The sequence below is a fragment of the Protopterus annectens genome, chromosome 9.part0 (genome assembly GCF_019279795.1).
Source record: "Protopterus annectens isolate FY-2018-M chromosome 9.part0, PAN1.0, whole genome shotgun sequence".
NCBI lineage: Eukaryota > Metazoa > Chordata > Ceratodontiformes > Protopteridae > Protopterus > Protopterus annectens.
The window spans coordinates 1,667,269,534-1,667,279,402 of record NC_056743.1 but is presented as its reverse complement, the minus strand read 5'-3'; positions in this window follow the sequence as shown (position 1 = coordinate 1,667,279,402).

The window sequence follows — 9,869 nt, the reverse complement described above, 5'->3', positions numbered from 1 at the left end:
AAAAAAAAAAAAAAAAAATACAGTTTCAGTTTCATTGTATATGATGGTTTCAGATGCTTTCGCGGGTTGCAGGGCACATGTTGGTCAGGGAGTGGTTGCATTTATTTGTCAATTTTGTGCCTTTCTGGTGTGTGTTCTGTGATTTTGTGGCTTGTGGGTTTCCATGCATGCGTTTGGTGTCGGCCGGTGGCGGGATGCCTTTCATCGGTTGAGACTTCCAAAGTGGGCCTGAGTTTGTTGATTATATGACCTGCACTGCAGGAATAATGTTTCTTGTCTGGTAGCAGAATTTGTCAGATTTATAGGATGCATTCCCCTTTTAGATTCTACATTGTTTTAATTTTAATTAGGTATATTGAAGTATTAAAGCTTATTAACCTTGCCAGGATTCCTAATTTGGGAGTTGTTCTTCTGGGCTCATATTTGGTTTAGCTCCATATTATATTTGGTTTTGTTGTAGGGGGAACTTTGGTTGATTAATATACCTCAAATTGTTGTCTTCAGGGCTGTTTACCTAATGGAAGTATCTGCATGTCATTCGCATTGCCCAAGAAAGTGGTTGGCAGCGGTTTGTTGAGGCATCTGTCGTGGTGATTTGAACCGATGCAGGCTGGCCACAGGAAACAGGGTCAGACAGTTGAGTTTTGCATGTTGGCCATTCGGAGGGTGCAGGCTGGATTTATTGTTCTTCACAGTTTTGGGTGAGTAGCGGCTATCAGACAGTTCATTGATCTTGTCGGCCAGTTGTCTTGTTTGGATGGTCGTGAGTTCCTCTTGGCATGGAGTTTGAAGGAGAACATTTGTGTACTGGTTCTTAGAGGGGTGTCAATCTGTGAGCCAGCATTTTCGCGGGTTTGTGAGCAGTTGTGAGTGTTTGTTGCTGTGCATGAGCAGTTATAGGAAGAGCTGCCCTGAGTTTGTGTCAAGTATATGGTGGGGGTTGCATGTCTTGGATCTACGTTACCCCTAACTGCACAGATTTTGCAGAATGTTCAGATTTTAGCATCTTATATTTTGGTTCTGTTGTTTGGCATGGCCTTTGCTTTCTGGCCATTTCCCGGCGGGGTATGGTTGCTGGGGCTTGGGCTTCCATGGTATTCTGGGTAGTGTGTGTGTGTTTGTGTGTGTGTGTGTGTGTGTGTGTGTGTGTGTGTGTGTGTGTGTGTGTGTGTGTATATATACGTGCACACATGCATGTGTGTGTGTGTGTGTGTGTGTGTGTGTGTGTACGTGCACGCATGCATGTGTGTGTGTGTGTGTGTGTGTGTGTGTGTGTATACGTGCACACATGCATGTGTGTGTGTGTGTGTGTGTGTGTGTGTGTGTGTGTGTGTGTGTGTGTGTGCGCACGCGCACTGAGACGGGGGTCGTGCCTATGTTGTTCCTTTTGTATATATGCTACAGTGCAGGTGGTAAGTCTGCTGCCACATATTATTTCCAGCTGCACAGTGAAGAAAGTCATACACATGCATATTCCTAAGAAAGGAGATGTTGTCCAATGGGACATTTTATCAATGCAGTGCAAATCAGCTCATTTGTGCAGGACAATTAATGCTGCAGTGCTATTCGACTGTGAATACCAGACATTGTTGCACCCATTGAATTAAAAGTATCATTTTTTGCAGATGACTGCTATTTATTAATTTGTTTTACTTTGTCAGTTTTGTTTATCTCCTGGGGAGGTAAATTCTATGTAGGTGCTTGCTGTCATCTAAAACAGCTATTACAGTGATTCATATTTTGTTATATGATACAAGGATAAGCAAATAATCAGTGTTTCTATCAAGCTGTCTACAATTTCCCAGAGATTATGTAATTTATGTTTACGTTTCAGTAGAAAAATACAGCAATCTATACTAAGGCTATAAGTACTGGTAATATAAATGGTGTTTTCAGAATAGCTGCAAAGGAGACGACTATATTTTAAGTCATCTGAAAAAATTCATATACATGGTCATAGTAATGTGTCTACTGTGTGGTATGTTTGTGTTAGATGCACAAGGCACATAGCTGCATGCATGCTGCTTGCATACTGTGGCATCTAATGCAGTACATGTTAAAGCATGACAAGCATACCACAAGGTTTTATTATTGCTGATCTGAATCACTTGAGAGTCAATAGTACTTGTAATACATACTGGAAGTAAGAGGTTTCCCTGCTCCACATCAACAGGGACCCAGAGCTGGTAGTATATTATAGGCAAAACAGATATGTAATCATAGTAGCTGTCAGTTTTGGACATGGCAGTCTTAACATCTGCTTTGACATCAGGTTTGTGCTGTTAAAGGTGGTAGCACTTGCAGTGTGTGTGTGTGTGTGTGTGGGGGGGGTGGGGGCAGCTGACTAAAGATAGGACGAAAGTTTCTGAACTGTTGTGTCTTTCGGCTTTTCCCAGTTAGGGGTCGCCACAGCAGAACTCCTGTCCGCTAATAATTGGCAGTAGATTTTTACGTGCCGAGTTGCCAGCTCTGATGCACAACCTTCAACGAAGGTACGCCCATTCACGCATGTCTCCACACAGAAGATGCTGTAGCTGAGAATTGAACAGGACGATGTCTTACTGTGAGGTGACAATGCTACCGCAGCACCAGAAAGTTTCTGAACTATAGGTGTAAAAGGACAAAGGCAGCCACAGCATATCAGCTGGAAAGGAATGAAAACTCTAGCAAGTAAAAATGTTTGAATATGCAGGCATTCTTTGAAGGATGGTATTAGGAAAAAAAAAATATCCACTGTAAACTCACAGCAGTCCCCTTTTACTCCTATGGGAGTATTTATAGTACATGTAGGTTAAGCAAAGATGTGGGGTGTGGCTGTATTAACGTGAGATTGTGTGTGGATAGGTATGTGCATGTCTGCATTGGCAGGAGTGAGGCTGCATGCATTTGTGTATCCATGAATGTGTGTGTCTGCCTTGGGTTATGAAAATAATATAATTTCTAGATGTGTGGGTGTGTTCTGAATATCCATGCTACTGCAAGCTGGTCTATTAACTTTTAAGTTTGTAAGAGGAATATTTAGAATACTATCTGATTGTATTTTGTAAGCTGCTAGTCAGCTATTATTAGGTTTGTTGCATTGTGTTCATTTGTTCTATATTATGTTGGTTAGTGTGCCTCATCCGGAGATAGAAGTTTAAGAGCTAGGCAGATGGTTTTACAATATAAGTTAGTTTGGCTTATACAGGGCGATAATTGATGTGGTCTGGAATCGCAAGTTTATCCTGGTTGTGGATACTGATAGGTCCCTTCATGAGGGGGGGGGGGGGTTAGCTTTAACATATCCGACTGGTAGTTAAATTTATCTTGGGTATTTTATAGGGTCATTGGAAGCATAGCTTCAGTTATGGCTACTTTGTCATAGATGTGAGTGGCGGTGGTACATTCCTTCCTGGGTTGGCAGGATAGGTTGTCCTTGAAGATGTCTTGGAATGTGTGTTATGTATATTGGATGATTTACATGTCTTTTCTTTCTTGCAGATGTAGACTTGGAACGCTGTGGCTATAATTTGGAATAGGTGGGTATAAGGTGGAGCCTTCTCTTTGCATATTAAAGGCTTTAATTTTGTCCTTTTATTTGTAGATGGTGGTGTGCCGAGTACAAGTTTTGACGATACACAGTGAATCTGCACATGATGGAAGAAGTGGCGAGCGCGAAGGTTACACATGGGGAGCACAAGTGGGCAACAGTTACTGACGAAGTAAGTGGATTTCAAAGTTGTTGAGTTTTTGTAGAGGATTTACACTGCTAGTCAGAGAAGGACAGACATTTGAGTTTGTGATCTCAGGGTTAATTGGTTGTACAGTTTGTTCTATTAACCGTTCAGTATGTTAGATTAATACTTTGGTCCAGAGTTTGGCAAACGTTTGATGGGGTGGCAGGAGTCCTTGTCAGTGCCTCCATGTTAAGTAATTATTGGTATGTGTGCACAGAGAATTTGTTTTTTCTTTTCCTTGCAGATTGTTGGAGTGCAGGAGGCATCATGCGGTGGCTGGAAAAGGGGATTGGAAACATGATGATTTGAGAGGATGGATGTTTTTACCACTGGAATGGGGTACGAGGAGGGTCTGTGTAATCACCTTAGTAGGGCATGTTGGAGCTCTGTGTTTAATTAATGGGAGCTGATTATTGCATTGGTATAGGGGGCAAGTAAGGAAGGGGTAGGTAGGGGGGCTAAGGGATAAACTGTTGGGGCCGGTTTATGGTGAGTGTGGGGATCCCACTGGATGAGTAGAGTCACGACATTCATAGCAGCACAGGAACTTATTAGGCTACAGCCCTATGGCTCTTGCAAGCCAGAGAAGTTCAATCCTTGCTTTCTTGGAACCTTGGGGTGGTTGTATTCACTCATCTAGTTGTTTGAACTGTACTTGGGGGAAGGGCCAGTGAGGTGCTAGGCAAGAGATTGGACTTTGTTCCTAATGCTGGTATCTTTGGGGTGACACATTTTTCCCTTGAGTAGGTAGTGTTTATGTTACATACCAGGTTAAGGTTTTACAGAATAGCACAAGGATCATTTTACTTGAGGTTTTGGAGAATTTTTTAGATAGAGTTTTAGGAAACATGGTAGGTTGGTGACTGTGTCGGGGTGGTTTTAAAAACTGGGTGTATTATTACAGGGGAGGTAGAAGGTTTAAAGGAAGTTTGGTTGCAGGATAAGGCAGCTGTAGGACAGGTCTTAATTACCTACTAGTGGTATAGTTAACATAAGGAAAGAGAGCTTTTGAGGGGAAAGGCTAGGGACAAACAGGGGTTAAGAATGGTTTGGTAATGAGTGAATTGGGGGTGCTTATGGCTGGGTATGTAGATTACTTCATTGCTGAGCATGGGTGAAGTTTCAGGAACTAGGTCAAGGGTTGCTGGTTTTCTGCCATCTGAGGATAGGATATTAAAGTTTTGGAGTTAGACTATTCCCTACAGTAATGGGGTAAAAGGGTAAGTATTCTCTTGGTTTGGATGTTCGGTGGTACAGTGGGGTGATGGTAATCCTACTTTATTTAGTTTCATTAGGGTGTGTTTCAGTGATGGTATGGCAAGATAGCAGGGTTGCCACCTTTTAACAAGGGCAAAGTGGGGCATGGGGGTGTGGTCAACAGGATAGGGTGTGTGGCCAACATGACACTGGCCACACCCCCACCACGACATCACCAGAGTTGTTAAAGGAAATGCAGTATTAGTTATAGATGCAACATTGTGACATTACAGCATACTGAAAACTCAAACCATTTAAATGAAGTGAACTATTACTGCACACACACACTAATCAGTTGTAACAATAAACTTTAAAGGAATTAAAAACACACTACTCATTAAACAGACACTTGTTTTTACCACTGAACATGCCCACCTCACCCCACAAGACAAAAAAGTTAACCATATTCACTGAACCAAAAAGCAGTAAAATGAATGAGAATGCACAGTGGATACCATAGACCTAATTTAGCTTTTGACCACAGCAGTTAAGAAATGTATGGCACTAAATTACACAGCGCAATGATCTATTAATGAACATGCCCAACAGCAGCACAGGTCATAATCGGATTATAATGAAAACAGCAAATAAGTATGTTGAAGACATCACTAAAACACAAAATAAAAACTTTGCTACTTACAGACGCAAACTACCCTGTAACAACATGGTTTAGCACAATCTCAAATACATTGCATTAACTTCTGAGCATCCATCCACAAAAAAAAAAATGAACGGGAAAAAAGTCCAAACATTTTAACTTAAAAATACTTCTTGCAAGAGAAGTAACAAACTACAGTGTACAGCAGACTCCATGGGCTCCTTTTACCTCAAAACATAGCAATTAATCCAGCACAGCAATGCAATAAACAGGCCCAAGTAAAAGTAACACACCCATATTCACATTACAAGCAAAGCAGTACATTTTAACCTTATTAAAAATGCATAATAAATTAAATGCACACATTTACAAGTATAAATGAAAACAATCTTGAAACAGCTTTGGCAAATTGGCAACGTGTACCTACTAGAATAATAAATGTATTACATTAACTGTTAACATTCCCCCTCAAAAGGTAGACTTGTACCACATAGACATGGACTTGCAGGAACAGGAAAAATTACCTAAACAGTATATCGTAACTTCCTGAAAACAGCATTATAGTGCATATTTCCATACAAAAAAAGTGCAAACTATGCTCAAACATTTCCTATCTGCAAACACACAATACCCAGAAAAAGCTACGACAATAGAAATGCGTCATATTAAGTTTATATTTCACTGCCCCCAACAGAAACAAACAACTTCTATACACAGTATAGCCTTTTAAAAGTAATGCTTCCAAATCATACCCCCAAGAATAATAACAATTACATATACATTCAGGTTTTATATCTTTAAAAACTACTACTCACAAATATCAAACTAACCACTACACAGATTTAAATATTGCGTACTGCACCCACCATCTACCTTTAAACATTAAAAAAATTAAACCACAATATATTTCCATTTTAAACTAGTACAAAAGTCTCAAAATAATCACTGCACAGATTTAAATACTACATACTACATCCCCATCTACCTCTAAACATTAAAAACTTAAATAAAGCACACTATACCCATTTTAAATAACTAAAGCCAGAAAATGCAATTATCTACTTACCACTCACAGTTATTGCTGGGCTGGCTGGCTTCTTTCCTGGCTGGCTGGCTCCCTTGCTGGCTTCTTTCCTGGCTGGCTGGGCTGGCTGGCTGGGCTGGCTGGCTCCCTTGCTGGCTTCTTTCCTGGCTGGCTGGGCTGGCTGGCTCCCTTGCTGGCTTCTTTCCTGGCTGGCTGGGCTGGCTGGCTCCCTTGCTGGCTTCTTTCCTGGCTGACTGGGCTGGCTGGCTCCCTTGCTGGCTTCTTTCCTGGCTGACTGGGCTGGCTGGCTTCTTTCCTGGCTGGCTCCCTTGCTGGCTTCTTTCCTGGCTGGGCTGGGCTGGGCTGGCTTCAATGCTGGCTAGAGAAAAAAAATCAGATCTTTTGTCGCAGCTGCTATAGAGCTTAGTGCTCTACAGCTGAGACCTTTATGGGGCTCTTCAGAAGAAGTTCCCGCCCCCTACAATGGCTGCAGCCAATTACTGTGCTGCATTACCACCCGGACCTAGCAGAGAATCCCTCTAACTGCAGGTCCGGGTGGTGACGTAGCCGCATTGCCGTGGAAAAACCGGAAGTATTTTCGGCTTTTCCATGGCAATTTAAAATGCGGAGCGCAAAGGGGAAAAAACGGGACTTTTAAAGTCCTACGCTTGGTGAGCGCGGGAAGCGGGATGAGAGGACTCAAACCGTGAGTGTCCCGCTGACAACGGGACAGGTGGCAACCGTACAAGATGGGTTTATGATTGGATTCTAAGGTGCTTTACAGATGATGGGTTCACTAAATGATGTTTGGCTTGACCCCTCCTTTGATTTGGAGTAGTGGGTTGAACAATTTTGGAAAGAAGGGAGGGGGAACAGCCTGGTCAGGCTGATTGGTGGAGAAGAGGGATAGGTTTGCCCTCTTCTGTTCCCCCTCTGATGTCTGAATGTTCATTTCAAGGATCTGGGGAAAAGAAATGAGTAGTTGGAGGAAGCTTGCTGAATAGATAAGCAATATGAAGTAAGGATGCTGCTTATTTGGTGGAAAGTAATTCAATTAATGGTGTATGAAGTGCGATGGGACGCTGCTTCATGAGTAAAGTAAGCGAGCAAAGGTATGGACCCCGCTTGTTGGGTAGGGTGAGTAGGTACGCTGCCCTGACTAACATTACAAGGATGGTGTTTCATAAGTAAAGTAAGCAAGCAGAGGTACGGACGCTACTTACTGGGACAGGATGAGTAGGTATGATGCCCTGATTAGCATTACAAGGATGTTATGATGTGTTTAGAATCACTTATATTATGAATAGTTGTAATTAACGAATTTGGTGAACAAAGCTATGTTATGAAAATTTAATAAAGGTCATCAAATGTCATTTGGTGTTTGGCAACAAACCAAGTTGTCCCGAGACATATTCATGGGGGTGTTAGGTTGACATTAAGGAGAGTTAAGTGGTTTGGGGAGGAGAAAGGGTTAATTGGAGGCAGGGATGGGTGAGAGGAAATGAGATAAGGATGGGCAGGGGCTTAGGCTAGTGCAGCTGGGTTAAGCAATCACATTTTGGCGTGAACTTACTACCCACCCTCCCTCTTTTCATAGGGGGATTAGGGATATTTATCAGTGGGGCAGGCAGAGAAGATGATAGGCTTAGCCTCTTCTGTTCCCCCTCTGGTGTCTGGATGTTCATTTCAAGGATCTGGGGAAAGGAAAATGAGTAGATGTAGGAAGCTTGCTGAAGAGATAAGCAAGCTGAGGTAAGGATGCTGCTTATTTGGTGGAAGGTAATTCAATGAATGGTGTATGAAGTGAGATAGGACACTGCTTCATGAGTGAAGTAAGCGAGCAGAGGTATGGACCCTGCTTGTTGGGCAGGGTGAGTAGCTACACTGCTCTGATTAACATTACAAAGATGGTGCTTCATAAGTAAAGTAAGTGAGCAGAGATGTGGATGCTGCTTACTGGGGCAGGGTGAGTAGGTACGCTGCCCTGATTAACATTAAAAGGATGTTATGCTGTGTTTAGAATCAATTATATTATGAATAGTTGTAATTAATGAATTTAATAAAGGTCGTCAAATGTCATTTGGTGTGATGTGTTTATTGAAGGGGACTGGGACAAAAAGGTTTGCATAGCTCTCAATCTTTTAGCTCAAAAATCTGGATAAAGCCTGAAATAAAGGGAAAGCAAGGGCTCAAAAATAAGAACAGATTTCAAATATTATTCTTACAAAATTACAAAGCAGCTTAAATAACAGGGTTTATGTTAATATGAATTTTCTGAAGGAAATACAGCCTGACAGTCAAATGTATGTCATTATTTAGTGACTTCAATCCCCAATGATTTTCAACAAACTATACATTTAAGGAATAAGGGACAAAAAAATAAAGTAAATATCTAGATATTTTTAAATGTTATATTTTGTATGTAAAATGCTTCCTCCAACACCATTTACATATACTTCAGCAACCATGAAACATTAGGAACTACTTTACATGAAAAATATCAATATAAATAATATAGTGTTTTGAAGAAAATAAACAACAATTTTGCATGCAGCCCAATACCCTCCAGGGTGTGTGTTACTGTGTAAATAATGCCCTTCCAGGGGTGCATTATTTACACAGTAACACACACAATGTTGGGCATTATTGCTTGCTTATGTCATTTTATTTATATATTTATTTGAATTTATTAATCAGGTAAGTGATATGATCCAAGGACCCTTTTCAGTCGTAAACCAAATGACAAAACTGGTTCTTAGTTGCAGCTGCATCACTCTGCTTTCCTAAATTAGTACCAGGCTTATGGCCCTTGTGGGCTATTTCAAGCCTGGCCAAACACCCCATGTGAGAATCAAAGCCTGCACCGCGTGCCCATAAGGTGAACATCTTAACTACTGTGCCAACCTCCCGCTCTTGTAATAGGAGATTTTGTAGGTAAGTACTAGGCTAGCTACCCTTTACCATTTTAAGCATAATCAGTTTCCTAAAGTAAGGATCAAACCTTTTACCTTATGTCCATGGGGTAAACACATTAACCATTATCCAAAGTTCTTTTTTTCTCTTTAGCAAATATATTGTCTGATGCTAGGTATACCCAAACACACCAGTAGCCCCCTGCTGTTATCATTGTAATGGCAGAACAACAATTATGTCCAATGTGGATATATTCCCATGTTGACCATGTTGAAACACAGGCCTTACATAGGCAACAGCATACATTACATTGTCTGATGTCCTCAGCCTTGAGGAGATATTTCACTACAACTGTGATGGA